The sequence below is a fragment of the Ruditapes philippinarum genome, unplaced genomic scaffold, assembly GCF_026571515.1.
Source record: "Ruditapes philippinarum isolate M1 unplaced genomic scaffold, ASM2657151v2 ctg604_1_1_1_1, whole genome shotgun sequence".
Taxonomy (NCBI): Eukaryota; Metazoa; Mollusca; class Bivalvia; order Venerida; family Veneridae; genus Ruditapes; species Ruditapes philippinarum.
In genome coordinates this window covers 72,832-92,278 of record NW_026861800.1, presented here as the reverse complement: position 1 = coordinate 92,278, position 19,447 = coordinate 72,832, and the positions used below count along the sequence as shown (strand labels likewise).

General features: G+C 33.0%; 5 non-coding genes across 5 annotated transcripts; all 5 read right to left on the bottom strand.

Annotated features, from left to right (window-relative positions):
• Positions 1-11,784: 11,784 nt before the first annotated feature.
• Positions 11,785-11,857, bottom strand: Trnar-acg (transfer RNA arginine (anticodon ACG)). The gene has a single exon. It is a non-coding gene; the product is annotated as a tRNA-Arg (tRNA).
• A 1,018-nt stretch (positions 11,858-12,875) lies between these two features.
• On the bottom strand, positions 12,876-12,948 carry Trnar-acg (transfer RNA arginine (anticodon ACG)). Its single transcript has one exon. It is a non-coding gene; the product is annotated as a tRNA-Arg (tRNA).
• Positions 12,949-13,845: 897 nt separating this feature from the next.
• On the bottom strand, positions 13,846-13,918 carry Trnar-acg (transfer RNA arginine (anticodon ACG)). Its single transcript has one exon. It is a non-coding gene; the product is annotated as a tRNA-Arg (tRNA).
• Positions 13,919-15,984: 2,066 nt separating this feature from the next.
• On the bottom strand, positions 15,985-16,057 carry Trnar-acg (transfer RNA arginine (anticodon ACG)). Its single transcript has one exon. It is a non-coding gene; the product is annotated as a tRNA-Arg (tRNA).
• Positions 16,058-17,516: 1,459 nt separating this feature from the next.
• On the bottom strand, positions 17,517-17,589 carry Trnar-acg (transfer RNA arginine (anticodon ACG)). The gene has a single exon. It is a non-coding gene; the product is annotated as a tRNA-Arg (tRNA).
• Positions 17,590-19,447: the final 1,858 nt, after the last annotated feature.

The window sequence follows — 19,447 nt, the reverse complement described above, 5'->3', positions numbered from 1 at the left end:
CATTAGACAGGAATCTTGATGCGATCGAGTCAATTCATTGTATCGGTGTTAATTAAAGGGAGGGAACTGTTATAAAATTTTAATCAAAGGGAGGGAACTATTATAGAAAGTTACTCAAAGGAAGAGATCTGTTACAGAAATTATCAAAATTCTAATGTTTAAAGAGCGGGTAATATAAACCTATAAACATTTTAATGGTCAACACGAATTAAACTTAACACAGTGACCAATATGTGTCTATATATATATACAAGCCCCGGATAATGCATTAAGATATCATGCATTAATTGACCTCAAACAATGATCCATACACATACATTTTGTTAACCGCCGCAGATGGCAAAAATATAGTGTGATTCTAATATGACATTACAGGTTGGAATAAAACAATTATCAAACAGTTCTTGTCAATCAAATGTATTCGTAAATACATTTAGCTTTAAACTTTGTATCCATACGTAGCATTTCATAATAACATTATATAAACGAGTCTACACGTGTTTACAAGAAAATCAAAATATATAGGCTTTTAGGAATTGTACACATAAGTCATTGTAACTAGCATAAAAAAATTTATATGGTACACATATTATCATAAAGTATGGCAAGATATGGAACACATATAAAAGTAAAGGATAGGAAGTAATGGTGCACATATAAAAGTTTTGCTGGCAAGACATGATGCTCATATAATTATTTAAGTTGGCGAGACATGAAGCACATATAATTATTTAGACTACCAAGACATAGTGCTCATAAAATTATCTAGGCTGGCAAGACATGATGCACATATGATTATTAAGGTTTGCAAGATATGGTGCACATATAAGTGCTTAGGCTGGCAAGACATTGTAGTTATATGATTTTAGGCTGGCAAGATTTAACACACATAAAATTGTATAGGTTGACATGACATGGTACGGTTGGTTATATTTCTTTGCTTCCATTCAAAATTAAAAAAAATATGAAAAAACTCAAAATGAGTATGATCCGTAGTCAGGCGCCTTATCCATTGGGCCACGGGACCTTGTTAGGAGTATTATGTATTGAATTGTATACTTCAGATTTGATATTTGGGATATTTGAAGCCATTAAATTGTAGATAATTCGCGTAGAATAAATATCATTAGAAACTATAACTTAATCGTTGCCTAGTAGAAATTGCGTATGAGTATGCTTCCTGGAAAAGTTGAGGTATTGTCATAACCTACTCGTCAGCTTCACTGTTGTTTTAGCATGTGTAAATTTTGCCATCAACGATCTGTTGGCATTGCTAATACATATTAATTTTACATTTTATTCCATTTTCTTAAAATGAAGATCCTGGAACGGAAAACATTACTTTTCTAAATAATTAATCAGGATAGCATAAACATCGATAAATTAATGAATATAATAAGCTACTAGTATAATCATATATTTATATATAAACAACTAAAAATAGAATAACATCCATATGTTTTTATTGTATATGGGTGTATTTAAGCACTTACATGTCCCGTCAAGTAGGATGAAAAATATAAAAAAGTAAAATAGGTAAGATCTGTCTTTTAGGAGTAAATATTATTGTCTTACAATAAATGTAGGACATTAAACAGCGTATAGATCTTTTTAAGACATGCAAATTTCAATGCAAAGCGGAAGATTTCTTGCGAGTTCTTCCGAGGGCAAAATCAAAATAGCTTGTTAAACTAAAAGAATAGATAGAAAAAAAATAGATTGGTAAAAAAAGATTAATATTTAACATGTTCCACTATGATCAAATTCACAGGATATGTATAAATTATAATAAAGAAACATCATTCTCTCACTCTCTCTTCTATTTGGTACGGATCTGTTATTGAGAGGCACAACAATCGGCTGAATATATGAAGAGCTTGGGGACAACAAAAAAAAAGAAAACCGAGACTTTATCCTGCAAACCAAATGCCCATGATCTGACTGAAGTTGAGGGGACTGGCGATACATAGTTGGCTGCTGTATAGTGATCTACTTTTCGGCACAAAATTTAACTTTTTGGCAAATAATCTATAGAAATTGCATGTTGGTAAACTAACGTCAATATTTGTTTCAAAATTTTAACTTTAAAGGCATGACTGATGACATGTCCTTATCCTTACTCGATAGCGAAAGCTACTTTATGAACAGAACAGAACAAATATTTTATTATTTTCAGACTTGAGCATATGCTCCTCATCTTAACAGAAATACAGTATATATCAAGGTATCACATAAACATTACAAAAGTATGAATATTCTTATATAAATATATATACACATCAGTACATAATTATTTATCATGAGAGTGATATAATATAATGGTTATTTATACAAAGTCGGATTACAATTATATTATTTTCTTAAGATATCGAACAATTGTTATCCCGGCAAGAGAAATGCACTTGGCTACTAAGTATTTCTAGAGCAATCTTATATTGAAACAAAAGCAATAAACTATAGTACTTCTTTGGAATATAATACTATTACAGACTCAAATAATTTATACAATGAGACTATGTTAACAAATTACTCCTTATTTTCAATGCACAATTCAGATAGCAAGCTAGATTGTTCAAAGTGTGTACATTCTTTGATTTAAACAACTGAGTGAGTTTAAACACACTAGGACGTTCGTAAAAAAATTGTCTATATATCGTTTTCTTACACTTTTATACTTTGTACATGTTAAAATAAAATGATATTCATCTTCAATGTCATTTGATCCACATACTTCGCAAACTCTCTCGCTCCGTTCTATCCTATTCTGTCCGTATCTACCGGACTCAATACGTAGTTTATGTGAAGAGAGTCTAAACTTTGTTAAAACTTGTCTACACTTTTTTGATTTAACAACACTCAGGTAATCCTCATACACAAAGTCTTGTTTAACATTCTTATACACAAATAAAACACTATTGTTAGTCAAACTACTATTCCAGTCTTTCACAAAAGTATCTATTAAACGCTGCCTAAAACATGTAATGAAACAGTTAATGTCAACATTTTGTGGTGATTCCCAAATATAGCCGAATCCATAGCTATATAATAATTTCTTTACGTTATGAGCCCAGTTTACCTTTTCATCTTCCAGCATCAAATCATAAATTTTTCTAATTACGCAATTTTTCGTATTCAAAATTTTAAGCCAGAATTTAATAATTCTGATATAGCGATTAATATATAAAGGAAAACGTGCAAGTTCATCGTATACACCAACATTACTAGTGGACAATTTAACATTTAGAATATGTTTGCAAAATTTAAGATGTATTCTCTCCATTTCTTGACATTTTGTATAACCCCATACTTCAGCAGAGTAATTTAAAATAGAAACACAAAAAGCGTCAAAAAGGCTGCACATAGTTTTTGGTGTAAAATCAAAGTCTTTAGTATTTGATATTAAGGTATTCATTGCTTTAAGCGATTTTCCAACTAGCATTTGTACATTCGAATCAAAACGACCGTTAGAATTAAAGACCGTGCCTAAGTAATTAAAGTTATCCACTATCTCCAGACGATTTCCGTCATAAGTCCATTGTTCGCTATTTTTCAGTCTTCCCCTCCGTCGAAATACCATCACTTTTGTTTTGTCAATGTTCACTTTTAATCCCCATCGATCACAGTATGTGTGAAGGTCATTTAAACTTTGTTGAAGATCTTCTATCGAGTTAGACATTAAAACCATATCGTCGGCGTAGAGAAAGAGGATTAACGTAATATCTCCGAAATCAAGACCACTGCCTGGACGAGAGCTTAAGTATAGTTCTAAGTCTTCTACAAACATTGACCAGAATAATGGAGAACATATTTCTCCTTGCTTTAGACCTACTAGTATTTCCATGAATTCGGAGTATTTATTTAAGTGTTTAACACAGCACCTCACTTGATCGTACATTGATCTCACGATTCTTAACATTTTACCGTTAAAACCTAATTTATATATTTTAAGCCACAGTGCATTTCTATATACGCTGTCGAAGCATTTTTTCATATCAATGAATGTTGCATAAAAACGTTTTCCACAATTTAAACTATTTTCAATTAATCCGTGAAGACAAAATATTGCGTCTGTTGTAGAGAAACCTTTTTTAAATCCAAATTGCGAATCGAATGATGATGTCATTTGCCGCGCACCAGTCTGTTAGTCTAGTATTTATTACAGACGTAAAAATCTTTGATAACACGCTTACTAAGGTAATTCCCCTGTAATTATCCAAAACGTTTTCGTCACCTTTTTTGAACAATGGAATGATAATCCCCTCCATCCAAGTTGACGGAAAATGACCACTCGAAAATATAAGATTAAACAAGTCTGTCAAATGTGAAGAAATTATGTCCCCAGCCTCAATGAAATATTCATTAATCAAATCATCACTTGAGCCCGCCTTCGCGCGCTTAAGATGCTTAATTGCATGCTGTACCTCTGCAATAGTTATAATAGTATCAAGCTCCTCAAATATGGGGTCATCTGGCGACAACTCCTGCCGACAAAACTCTTCACTTTCGCTGTCACATGTAATATGTATATTTTAAACAATAATATTATTTTAAACCAACAGGAAATTAAACAAGAGTCCAAGGCAGTACAATTTTATATTAGACATAAGTCTTCTCTTTTTATACAGGAGAAAGTCCTTTTTAGAAAAGTAGAAATAGATGGCACTGAAGTTTTTCAATTAGTGTTACCAGTTCATTTTAGGAGTATTGCCTTGACAGGTTTACATGATGAGGTTGGTCATCAAGGGCGTGATAGGACCTTATGGCTTGTTAAGCAGAGGTTTTTTTGGCCCCATATGGAACAAGATGTCCTTGAAAGGATTCGAACCTGTCCGAATTGCATAAGGAGAAAGACGCCAACTAAACCTTCTGCCCATATGGTACCTATACAGAGTTCATATCCTATGGAGATTGTCTGTATTGATTATCTATCATTAGAGAAATCTAGTGGTGGATATGAAAATATCCTAGTTATTACTGACCATTTTACTAGGTACGCCCAGGCCATACCGACCAGAAACCAAACAGCCCACACAACAGCAAGAGTTTTGTTCGAGAACTTCTTCTGTCACTACTCTTTTCCTGCAAGACTACACAGTGATCAGGGCCGTAACTTTGAAAGTAAGGTTATACAGGAGCTGTGTAGGATTGCAGGGGTGGAGAAGTCTCGAACAACACCCTACCACGCTATGGGTAATGGACGAACCGAGCGTTTTAACTCGACGTTACTCGGTATGCTTGGTACTCTGGACTCGGAGGGTAAGAGCAATTGGAAGGACTTTGTCAAGCCTCTTGTTCATGCCTATAATGCAACCAAACATGAGTCTACTGGCTACTCTCCGCATTATTTGATGTTCGGATGGCACCCACGTCTTGCCATTGATGCATTCTTGGGCATCGAACATCAACAGAAGTCCAAGTCCAGGGAGTCCTATGTTCCAAGTTGAAGAAGAGGATGGAGTTTGCCTATAAGACAGCCCAAGAAACCTCCATCAAACAAGAACAGAGACACAAGACCTACTATGATGCTAAGGTTCGACACTCTATTTTAGATGTTGGAGACAGGGTCCTCATCAGGAACGTTACCCCTAAAGGTAAGTTAGACGATAAGTAGGAGAAGGAACCTTACATCATAGTAGGCATCCCCAATGAAGACATACCAGTCTACAAGCTGAAGAAGGAAGCTGGCAAGGGAAAAGAGAAGACCCTACATAGAAACCTCCTTCTTCCTCTGATGTCTATACCGTACACTTACGATGAGACACAGAGTGAAAAGCAGGTTTCTAAGCCAAAAGCCAGACCAGACAGAAGGGAACAGACTATAGGAGTTGTACCAGAACAAGAGTCAGACTCAGACTGCAGCACAGGAAGTGAAACTCCTAGATACATTCCTCCACATAGAAGACCAGCATCCAAGCCCCGTGTACTAAGACCGGTGCAGCCAACCAACAATACACATGTTGTTTGTGAGGATCAGTTGTCATCTACTGGTGGAGAGATGTCATCATTTTCACAGAATTTAGGGTCTCAACATGTTTCTCCAAATTTACATTTTAGAGATAATTTTTCTGTTGATAACCTATATTCTAATTTTTCAGGTGGAAACCAATTTAGTAGTTCCCATAATAATGCTATTTTATCAAATAGTAATTTAAATACTAATGTTTCTAATAGTAACAATTTTTCTCTTGTTACAGATGACCCCAGTATTGTTCGAAGGTCATCAAGGGTTAGAAAACCACCAGATAGGTATGGTGAGTGGGTTAGACCCATTACAGCAAATGTTGATTTTCAAAATCATGACATTTTGTATCCTCAATCTTTTGCAGATCAGGGGAGAATGTCACATAATAGATATGACTTTTGATTTTCCATATAAATTATTGAAATATTGTATTTCAGTTTTGATTTATATGTGTTTTGTTTACTGAACTTAATTTCTGTGTTTTACATTACAGAATAGTTATAAAGTTTCAGGTTTAAACATGAAATCTATATCAGAAATCATTATTATTTCTGTGTGTGCAATTTACATTTCAGATTTTCGAGAGAGTACAAGTAAATGAAATATGTATATTGTATTTCGAAATGTTTAAGGAAATGCCTTTGTTTTAATTATTCATATTGAATGCATTTCTTTTTGATATTTTATCTGAATTTTGTGTCTGAAAATGTTATATTTATCTTTTCAGAAAATATGGTGCAGTACCTTTAATGTTGACAAATTTAGTGTTGTACCTTTAACATGCTAAATGTCAATATGTGCCTTTAATGTACCATTACTCTTGGAGTCATGTTATTCTTATATATCTATTTCAGTATACATTAATGAGATAGAGTATGTTTTTAAATGTGTTTTATTATAGGTTGATGCAAATTGGAAAATGATTGTTGATATTTTCATTTTCAGCAGATGTATTATTTTCGCAATTGTTTATTGATTAGAAACTTTTCAGATGTTCAGAATCTTAACTTCAGTAATTGTTTTGGAAAATTTTGCCTTAAAATTTAAAATTCATTTCAGTTAAATTATTAAATAAATATTGCTGAAATTTACTTGAATTTACTTAAATAGGTTAGGTAGTATTAATTTAAATGTATTTTAACTTGTTGATAGATTCTGTAAATTAATTAGTGTAGGAAAATGTCAGGAGCCATTTTCTCCTACCAGGGGAGAATGTCACAGATTGAAATTATATGGTAATGGCAGCCGTGGCTTTCCATAGTTTTATTTAAGCGGAAACATCGTGCACGCGCGTTTTTATTCGGTTTCGTTTAGGTTTTATCGTATAAGTTTAACTTCCGGTATTGAATCGGTGAAAATCGACAATTTCCGTCAATGATGTACATTGTCGATCTCACCCGTGCAATATCGTGAACACTGGTCACTCTTTCTTTCTTGTAACTTATCCAATTGTTGTGTTTGTTATGAATGATTCTATGTGAGAGAGATATCCATTGGTTCTTTTAAATATTTTTTACTTCTGCGCACTGTTTGCTTTTCCTGTCCCGCTCACTCTTTACAGTCATCTCTTACGAGTCAGACATAGTAAAAACTTAACATTTATATAGATCTACATTTACTTTACCTATTTCAATTTATATTGAAATAGTTTAATTACAGACGCTGTGGTAAGAAATTGTATTAAGATTAACATATTGATTGTAATCTTATTTATGTATTTTTGTATTTTCTTATTCCGCGTCGATTGTGTATATATATTGTTATTTCAATGTATTTTGTTTTTATATGTATTGTAATTGTAAGATGTATAATTATTAATCTATTATATTTTTAGACCATTTTTATTTGGAGTCATTAAAAACATCGAACCTACGCCCAGAGTTTTGTTTCTGTTCCACCGGAAATATTTGACCCTGTGACATATTGATTTCGTCTATTAAATTCTTGAAATAGGCACTGGTCATTTGCTGATAAATCACTACATTTTGAATTTTTTTTTTTTTTTTTGAAAAGAATTTCCAAAACTCACGTGGGTTTTTCGTTTTCAAATTCTCAATGTCATTCATTTTAACAGACTTAAATTGCAATCTTTTTGTTTTAATCCATTTTTTGTACACCCGTTTTCTTGACATAAGGGATAATCTATTTTCATCGTTCGGAGATTGATTAAAACACTTTAAAGCCTCTAAATAATCATGTTTTTTATCATAACAAGATTGGTCGAACCACTCCGATTTTTTAACCACAGATTTCCTTTTGAATTTGTGCGTTACTGAATAAAAGTCTCTTGATCGTATTTTTCCAGGAATAACGGTTTTGCGACCTCGTTAATAAGACCTACAAACTCGCAGACTACTCTGTTCACAGTTGAAGCATTGTGATTTACTACAGTGTCAAATATTGAATTAAATTGTGGAAACTTCGATATAAGCCCTCTCCTGTACTCATCACGTTTGTCTGGATTCCATCTTATCTTATCATTGAAAGATTCCTCAATATAAGATTTAACGCAGGTATTCGCAGCAACACGAAACTGAATGATCTTATGATCAGAAACATGTTAAAGTCAGACAATTCAAATGTTTTAATGGAAACAAAATCACACTATTTACACAAGAGCTAGTCTATGACCGAATTACCGTTATATCCACAATACGTATAGGAGTCTGTATTCGGGAAACGGCCATTACAAATACGAAGCTCCGTTGATTTACAAATGTCTAATAGGTTATTGCCGTAAGCGTTACTATGACTATCCATTGATGTTCGTGATAGAGGTACGTCTGGCACATAATCTCTACCATCGATAATTGAATTCATTCTATCATAACGGATGAAATCTGGCTTTACTGCTACACGGCTATTCATGTCAGCAGCAACAAAAACAGTTCCTTGAGACTGAAAATGAATGATATCGCTTTCAAGAGTTTAAAGAGATTTACATTTACAATGTTGTAGGCTGGGGAATCCTGACCCCAGAGATAAACTGCACAAACATATACTGTATATCTTCAATAGTGTTGAAATATTCTCTCTCCAATTTCACCCATATAATAGTATCATAGTGATTACGGACAATAGATATTCCAGGAGAGATACAATCTTTACAATAGAGAACTATACCGCCACTAGACCTGCGCGCGTTTCTATGTTGAAATTTGCGGTAACAGTTGAACGACTTATATCCGGTCAATTCAATAGAACTGTCAATGTTAGTCCATTATTCGAGAAGAAAAATTATATCGTATTTTGAGATCAAACGACAAAAGTCATCGTCCTCCAGTTTTTGGCTAGACAAACCGTTACAATTCCAAACAGCAATTGACACATCACCCTCGTGTATATCCTATGTGACAGTGCCATATGGACCGTTCATACAAATACTACCATCGACGATCAGTTTATTGTATTTTATGTAAGCTTCCTTATGATCAGCTCTTGCGTTTTCATGATTGGTATGAGTCGTTTTCTCTGCGCCACAATGTCTGGTGGAAACTGATCGTGCATAAATAGACCTGTTGCTTTTGTGTCGACCTTATCCTTGAAAGACTTTACATGATTTTTTGACTGTACATCCTTAAATGTTACTACTATGCTTCTTGGTTTACCAGGACGACGCGCACCAAAACGGTGAGCTCTTTCAATTTGTATGCTTTTAGCTTCCTCAGAAGGTATTTTCAAGCCGTCTGTGAAATATGTTTGTAAGCATTCAGCAGTTTGAATAATTGTTTCGTCGGCCACTTCCGGAATCCCTCCAATGATAAGGTTGTTTGCCATAGATTTTGTCTGAAGATCAGATACAGACTCTTTCAATTTTAGATTTTCTTCCATTAATTTCGAAACACGTTCCTGGTTTGTTGCTATTGAAAATTCTTGAGAGTCTACGGTTTCTTCTACTCTGTTCAGCTTGTCAGTGTTTTTAGCAACCCTAGCGTCTAAATCAGCCCAGAGTTTGTTTAATTTAGAGTCCATTTCCGACACTTTCTTTTCCACAACATCTATCTTTTGTAAATGTGTACTCATTTCACTAAATTTAGCGTTTATGAAAGACATAAGCTCCTCATTAGTCACGTGTTGACCGCGTCCTTGTGTTGAAGCTGGTGTTGCCGCAGAAGGGTTGATTACAGACTGCACATTACGGGAAGTGAAATTATTCATATTATGTTTTGGCGATTGAAATTGACCCATATTACTGTCCTAGGATGATAATTTGGTCTTAACGGTACATGGGAAAGTCCAAAAACGGGGTTATCTGGATTATTATCCGATATCGTAAAAGTAAACACTTACAAATACTATATAGCATTATTCTTACAGTATCGTTTGCGTATTACCGTTATGGCTCTGTCGGTAGATCGAAATTATTTGTAACTTTTCGAGTTTTTTTCTCATAGGTTCGAACCCCAAGTAGTGCCATTTTATAACCACAGGTTTTTCTTCTTGCTCTGTTTTTTTATCATTATAATTATTCAATTATTTTCGTTTTCCTTTTTGTTTTCTTTTTATGATATATATTTTATAGTATATATTTATTTTTTTATTTCTATTCTTTTTTCTTTTTGTATTTTTTGATCACAGTGAAATAAAATATTCGATCTCATATTCATGTATGCATAAAACCGGTCAAACAATTGACTGTTCTGGGGTAAAAAAAAAATGTACCAGAAGTCGAACTTCTGTCTGTACGGATAAACTCATTACTGACACGGTTGCTCTACCTACTGCGCTAACAAGACATATGATAACATATAGTTTTATTTTCATTTTTATGGGTTGTGGCATTGATCTACCTAACCTATTTTTCGCATTGTTATTGGTCTTTGTTATGTAAACAAAGGCTCAAGTTATCATCCTAGGACAGTAGACAACTGAACATATTGCGTGGGGCTCGTGAACCCTGTTCCGTTTTTTCCGTTATTCATCTGCATGTGTGCCATTGTTATATTCTTAGTGGGTGTAGATGTATTGTTATACTGTCCGGTAAATATTTGATCAGAGTTCAGTAATGAAAGGTACCAACCGTTACCGTCCTGTACGTTATGATCCAACTCTTTTTGTTTGTTGACGTTTCCCGCTGTTTTTAAATCCTTTGTTCCCCTTTCAGTTTTAGGTGTTTCACCTTTACTACTGTTTTTTTCGCTTTCTTTCCTTTTTATTCCCCATAACATAATATAATATAATCCGAAGATACATCACTTTATGAAACTTCTGATATAAAATTTATTTCTTAAATCCTTCCTTAACTTAGATTAAATCCAAATATTTTGACAACATTTACAAACACATCTTTCCTATATTTACGTGACCTTGACCTTCTTTATGTGTCATCGACCCACATAGACTGTAAACATTAATAAGCTATTTGAAGAGCTTTTATATTAAAGAAAAGCCTATTCAAAGGGAAGGAACTGCTAAAAACATAATATGACAGACGAATAAAAAGCGAACATTAATAAGGAATTATCCAAACTTTTTCAAACCCCAATTTACACTTAGACGACCACATTAAAATACTCAAATACTTTAGCACCATTTTTGTATATATTTTAAACGACTGATTGGTGCTCACTCGCAGGCTTTATTGCCAACAAAATGTGTTCAAAGAATTGAAGTACGTTGTCATATAATAGTATTAGTTTGAATTATGCTAGAAACTCAATTTATAACATACGATTTTATTTGTGCAAAATGTTCTTTTTCACCTTTAATGATAAATCTGCTTTTCCAATTTAGAATATGGATTATAACAATGCAATGTCACATGCAGCAAAATTGAATGGAAAGGTTTACATTCAAGTTGTGATGAAAGTAGCACAAATATATGATCCCGGCAGGACTCGAACCTGCAATCTCCTGATTCGTAGTCAGGCGCCTTATCCATTGGGCCACGGGACCTTTCATGCTGCAAATAATTATGAATCCACAGTCTATATTTGTTTTTTACTGAACAGGTTGTTAAATGTCCTACGTATGCGTATATCACAAAGAAAAATTAAAGATTTTTCCCCGAATTTCCTAATAATTTATGAAGTACTTGTAAGTCTATTTAAGGAAAGTATTGTGATGTATCATTTCTTTAAATTAGTGTGTTTTATTTAACTTCATCTTCATATGAATACAAAGTATTGTTAAATCTAACGCGATGTTGTCAATGCATGTAGTTTGATGTCTTTGGTTATATATAAACATTAAACACAGAAGACAATTTATCAAACAGTTATTGTCAATCAAAAATATTCGTAAAAGAGACGTTTATTTTATATTATGCTTTAAGTTTACTGTGTATCCATACGTAGCATTTTATAATAACAGTGTATAAAAGAGTCTACATGTGTTTCTAAGAAAAATCAAATATATAGGCTCCCATGATTTGTACACATAAGTCATAGTGAGCATAAAATTTTAATTCTTCCAGGACATGGTACACATATAATTATATAAAGTATGACAAGATATGGTACACATATAATTGTAGAGTATAACAAGATATAGTTCACATATAATTGTAAAGGATAGTAACACAGGGTGCACATATTATTATTTCGGCTGACAAGAAATGGTGCTTATGTAATTATGTCGGTTGACAAGACTTGTGCTTATAAAATTATTTAAGCTGGATTATATAACTATTTAGGCTGACAAGACATAGCACTCATATAATTACACAGACTGGCCTGACATTGTGAACAAATGATTAGTTAGGCCGGCAAGACATAGTACTCATAGAATGGCAAGACATGATGCATAATATTAAATAATTATTTCGGCTGGTAAGATATAACACACATATAATTGTATAGGCTTGCAGGAGAAGGTTCACATATTATAACTGTAAAGGTTGACACGGTGAGTTATATTTCTTTGCGTCCATGCAAAAATGAATTAAAATTTAGGAAAAAGCGCAAAATGAATTTGATCCCGGCAGGACTCGAACCTGCAATCTCCTGATTCGTAGTCAGGCGCCTTATCCATTGGGCCACGGGACCTTTCATACTACAAAAAAATTATGAATTATATCTTAAAATGATACTTATTATTACTAGTAGTTGTAAAACGGCCAAGTTAACATTCTTGTGACTATTTTTGAGGTAATAATATAATTTAATTAAAATGTACTATGTTTTAGCATTGGTTATGTTACAGTTCTTGTTCATATAAATGAAGCGTCGGTGCGTTAGTAAGATGAAATTACACGAAACATTAAATACAGGCTTTATTTCATGAAAGTAAATCTTTAAATAATATTTTCTAGCAATGTGTGTAAGTAACATAACAGAAGTGCTCTTAATTCAAATTCATGAATTTGAGAGAAGAATCTAATTATTAATAGTAAAGAAATTCATATTCACAAGTGCAATTTATATGTTTATAGAGAGATTTGTATGTAGCTTTCATGACTATTGAGTTATATGTATAAGAATTTCTATACACGCCGATAAACAGTAAGACAACTTCGATCTAACAATAAATTTCATTTTTATAATTGGTGTTGTGATATACAAGTAAAAGGAATCACATTTAAAACGGATTTACACACGAAGTACAAAAATTATAGCATCAATCTTTGTATACATGTATTTGAATCGTATAATTAGGCGAAATTGAAGGCTTCATGGGTGACCAGATGCTGAGCTCCAAAACAATTAATATTTAGTCAGAAAGAAGGAAGAATACTGAAGAAAAAATACGAATCGCTTTGTATCATGGTAAAAACAACATTTTGCTTAAATATTGTTACTGAAACATCATTTGATCAAAATGTTCTTTTTTACTATTATAATGAGTCCTCTTTACTTATTAAGAAAACAGGATTGTAGGAATCAGTTCATTCGTAAAAAACGAGTAAATTGATCTTCCAGATCAGTGAAAAACTAAAATGAATACGATCCCGGCAGGACTCGAACCTGCAATCTCCTGATTCGTAGTCAGGCGCCTTATCCATTGGGCCACGGGACCTTTCATATAAGGCATTAATGTGTTTCGAATTATATTCTTGTATTTTGGTATTTTGGATATTATCAATAGTTAATTCTTGGAAAGTAAATATCATTATCAACTTTAACTTAAGCGTTACCAAGTAGAAATATATGAGTCCTTCTTCGAAAAGTTGAAGTATTGTCATGACCATCTGTTCAGCGTCACCATTGTTTTATCTTTTTCACCTTTATGGTTAAGTGTTTATTGGTGGTCATAGGCTTCAATACTAACAAAGGTATAACATTGAAACTTCATGATGACGAGTTCTACAGGTCACACTGACTTTGACATAAAAGGGCGAAATATCAAGGTCACTATGACCTTTAATATTTAATATTCCAAGTTCCTACCAAATCTATTCACTTCAAACTTGGTATACTTGTTCACTTTCAATATTGGCCACAGATACTTATATACAATGAAGATGTATGCAACAATAACTGATGTACTAGTATCCCATTTCCTGAATGTATATCACGAAATGCATGACAAAGATGTTGTCATTTAAATTAAGTTTTATCTAGATAATTAGTGACTGAATTGTAAATTTAAAATGATATGTTTCATAGTGAACATCAGAGGCAACAGGGCGTGTTTTTCACATATCCCTTTGAATATATGGCATTAAAATACATATGAAATAAATTGATGCATGCTGGAAACCTATGTAAACATTGCCATCAAAGATCCATTGCCATTTTTATACATGAAGATGCTGGAATGTAATAAATTACTTTTCAAAATAATTTATCATTTCAGTATGTTCATTTCAATCTATCAATTTGATAGTTGATAAATTAACATAAAAGCTACTAGTTATATAAACAACTAAAAAAGAGAATAGCAACAATATGTTTTTCATGTTTAAATGTATACGGGTGTATTACAGCACGTACAAGTCCTGTCAAATAAGACAACAATAAATGAAAAGTAAAAAAGTAAGATCTGACTTTCAGGAGTTAACTTTAAAATGAAATTATCTAAAAACGTTTTAACAATACGCAATTCCATAGCAACGCGGAAATCATTTTGCATGTTCTCCCTAGGGTAAAAGCAAGATAGCTTGTTAAAATGAAAGAATATATTTAAAGAAATGGATTGGGAAAAATAGATTAGTGTTTAACATGTTTACAGGATATGTTACACACAGGATATGTTATTAATTAATCATTATAAGAAACATAACATCACTCTTTCACTCGCTCCTCTACTCTGTACGGAACTGTCGTTGAGGGGAATAAAAAATCGGCTGGGGATTCGAAGAGCTTGGGGACAACATAAAGAAAAAGGAAACCAAAACGGACCAGCTGCCGATGATCTGACTGCAGTAGAGGGGACTGGCAATATATAGTTGGCTGCTGTATAGTGACCTACTTTTCGGCTTAAAATTTGTCTTTTTGGAAAATAATCTGCGGAAATTGCACGTTGGTAAACTGACACCAATTTTTGCTTCAAAATTAAACAATTAAGGGCATGACCGATGACATGTCCTGTATCCTTTACTCGATAGAGAAAGCTACTTTTTGTGTCTTAACGTGCGGATCGACCCTCATTAATATAGACTGCATACATTTATAAGAACATATCATTTGCTATTAGAAAATATTGTATACCAGTGTAAAGCCTATTCAAAGGGAGGAAACTGCTAAAAACAAAACATAATATGACAGACGAATAAACAGCGAACACTATTAAGGAATTTTCAAACTTTTTTAAACGCCAATTTACACTAAGACGACCACATTAAAAAACTCAAATACTTTAGCACCATTTTTGTATATATTTTGAACGACTGATCAGTGCTAACTCGCAGGCTTTATTGGCAACAAACTGCTTTCAAAGAAGTACGCTGTCATACAATAATATCAGTTTGTATGCTAGAAATTTAAATTATAAAAGACGATTTTGTTTGTCCAAAATGTTCTTTTTCACCTTTGATGATAAATCTGCTTTTCTATAAGGATTATCACAAATGCATTATCACATGCAGCAAAATTGAATGGAAAGGTTTACATTCAAGTTGAGATGAAAGTAGCAAAAACATACGATCCCGGCAGGACTCGAACCTGCAATCTCCTGATTCGTAGTCAGGCGCCTTATCCATTGGGCCACGGGACCTTTCATGCTGCAAATGATTATGAATCCACAGTCTATAAACAAGTTGACTTGTGGCCGTTTACTTCTACGTATATCACAAAGAAAGGATTTCCCCAACCCCCCCCCCCCGAAGGGCTTGTAAGTATATGTAAGGAAAGTATTATGATGTATTCTTTCTTTGAATACTAATATTTCGTTTAACTTCATCTTCACATGAATTCAATTGGTGCTTGTTTGCTGATATAAATCTAAAATGAAAACGTTTGATATCTCTACTAGACAAAAAGCGCAAGTATTGTTTAATCTAACGCAAGTTGTCAATACATGTAGTTTGACGTATTTGGTTATATTAAAAAATGAAATACTTTTTCGAACACAATATTCAAATGTAATGTAAGCGTTTATCTGAGAACGTTGTCTATATACCTTGTGTGTCCTGATAGCACATTTATGTAATTATTACACGGAATGTTGAAGCTAAAATGAACCGCGTCATGACAAAACCAACATAATGGGTTTGCGACCAGCATGGATCCAGACCAGCCTGCGCATCCGCGCAGTCTGATCAGGATCCACGCTGTTCGCTTACAAACTCTATAACAAGTAGAGAAACCGATAGCGAACAGCATGGATCCTGATCAGACTGCGCGGATGCGCAGGCTGGTCTGGATCCATGCTGGTCGCAAACCCATTATGTTGGTTTTGTCGTGACGCGGCTCAAATGTAATTCAAACGAAAACATAGCTGTTCAGAAAAGAGACACAAGGAGGAATGATCCCAGCATGACTCGAACACGCAAAATGTAATAGTAAATTTCTATAACCATGATACATTGTACAAATGAGCACAAAATGTTATCCGTCACTTTTTTCACAATAAATACAATATCTTACAGACTATGAAACGGTTTGTGAAGTTAGCAGTGGACAATGAACAGTTAGCTAAGCACTAAGCATTACAATTTGAAGTTGACCAGCAGAGCAATTAGACTATATTTCTGAACGCGATGGTAAAATGCTCTAACAGCTGGGCATTCCAGCAGAACATTGATAGCACATTTTATTTAGGAATGTCCCACTAGTTGGCTTTTCCAGCTGAGCATTCTTGTAGAACATTTTTGCTTTATGTTTTGGATTTCGCAGCCAGTTTGTTCACCTTGCAGAGAAAACTAGCGAGGCAATCCAAAAGAGCATTGGTTTACCAATATGAATTGTAAAGCTTTGTGTCGAGCTCACTTTTCTCTGCTTACTTCTCACATACGTTTTTAGAATTGTTAAAATTTGATAACAAATATATATTCTTCAACATTTTATACGCTGTAGGTTTTGAAAAAAAAATCTTACATACTTTTTTTCTTTTCAATAAGTACAATGGCTATTTGAAATAATATATTAATGCAAAAATCAGTAAAATACTATTAATATTCATGCATGTATATTGATAATATGATTAATTTAGATTAAAGTGCTTAAAATAAATACGATCCCGGCAGGACTCGAACCTGCAATCTCCTGATTCGTAGTCAGGCGCCTTATCCATTTGGCCACGGGACCTTGCACATACTGTAGTTTATACGCTGTGCCATCTTATTACTGAATTACTATTTCTGAAAATGTGAAAGATAGATTATATATCTTAGAGCGTGAAAATGATATTCTAAAAATTAAAAAGTAAAAGATGTTAATGAAAATAATGTTTATAAAGTACATGATGTTAAGAAGTGCATATCTACCCTCCCCACACTCAACATGTTAAATGTTTCCAATCTGGACAACACTAATTCATTTTTTATATGAAAATTTGAAAATATTTACACACAAGTCGCGCAAACCATGATGTGCCTGTTGGTCTTGTGCTGCATGGTCAAATGGTAGAACCGGTTTCCGTTTGCAGGCTGAGGGTTAAGCATGATGTATGAAAATGGTCCTTTAAGTCAAAACTAGTATTTATTTTATTTTTTAATTTATTTGATATACACTCACCTTCCCAATCCTTTCTATTCACCAAAAATAACAATCTCTTTGGTGTCTTAATAAATTTCTAGGATTTCTAATATAATTGACAGCTAAGGTTATAAATACACTTCTTTATGATATTATATAGAATGTATTTTTCAGAAAGAACACTCTTACTGTCAGAATAAATGAGTATAGAAATATATAAATGTTGATGGTATCATCTTATTGTAATTGTTTCACAAATAACTAGATTTCTATCTAGTATCTACCTGTGTTGATCGTCTGCTGCTTAAATCACAAACAGATGTTTCAAGGACTTTCAGGATAATATCGTCAGTTTTAATATCTTATCAGAATAAAGTCATTTGTGATTGAAACGTTATTTCAATAAAGTTTAATATTTGCGTAGAAAACAATATACGAGTGTATCATAACATCTTTTCAACGTATAGTCTTATTTCATTTAATAGTTCCCTTGATCATTGTTTATAATAAGAAAGTCTCCTTTACTTAAAACCAAGTTTTTCCGTTCAACGAAATCATATCTCGGGATAAGTAAATCACAACTCTTTTTAAATCACTGATTTGTCCATTCACGTACAAGTTTTTATTTCCATAATCAACATCTGAGCAAAAATTGATTTAATATATCTCGAAATAATCGGCTTCAGTGAAAACGCTTGTTGTAACTTGTATGTGTCTTTCAAATATCATAGTTATTAATTAGAATGCTGGAAAACTTGTTAAAGGGACTCCTATGAGGGTTTTTTTACATAAAGGGACTGTAAATATGTTTCCAGAATAACTATTACAATTGTAACAAATGACCCAAAAATGAAAAGCGTTACAACGCTTTTCACTCGAATCGGGCAAGGAATAGCAGAACAATACTATTGTCATTTTATTTATGAGTATATTTCTTTATTATATTGTTTATATCTTTTTGTTTAAGCACCATAGTAAATCTAGAAAAGAAAATGTAAACTTCTATGTCTTTTGGACCACAGTGGAGTTAAACTGAAACTCAGCTCAACTTTATTAGTCTATCCCCATTTACATATGGATGATAAATAATTTATATTTTACATATTATTAAACATTTATTCATATGAAACACATATTTTTTTAATTTTAATACAGCAATTATAGTCTGTCCCATTCATATGGAAATGAACTTTTGCTTGGTAAAATTTAATAAAACATAGTTGAATAGAAAATAATAGATTTTTATAAACTAAATACAAAGTCACCTCGAGATTTTTCAGGATTTTTCTCTTAACTTTTTACTTGTCTTGTAAAAGTAAAGTTTGATTTCTGTACGCCAACTTAACACTAAACTATAATAACTTTATATTTTACAAATAATACTTATCCTAAAACTGTTGAAACAGCCGCTTACAGAGAAAGAGAAAGAATGAAAAAACACCCAAGAAATCCCGCATAGTCTACTAGT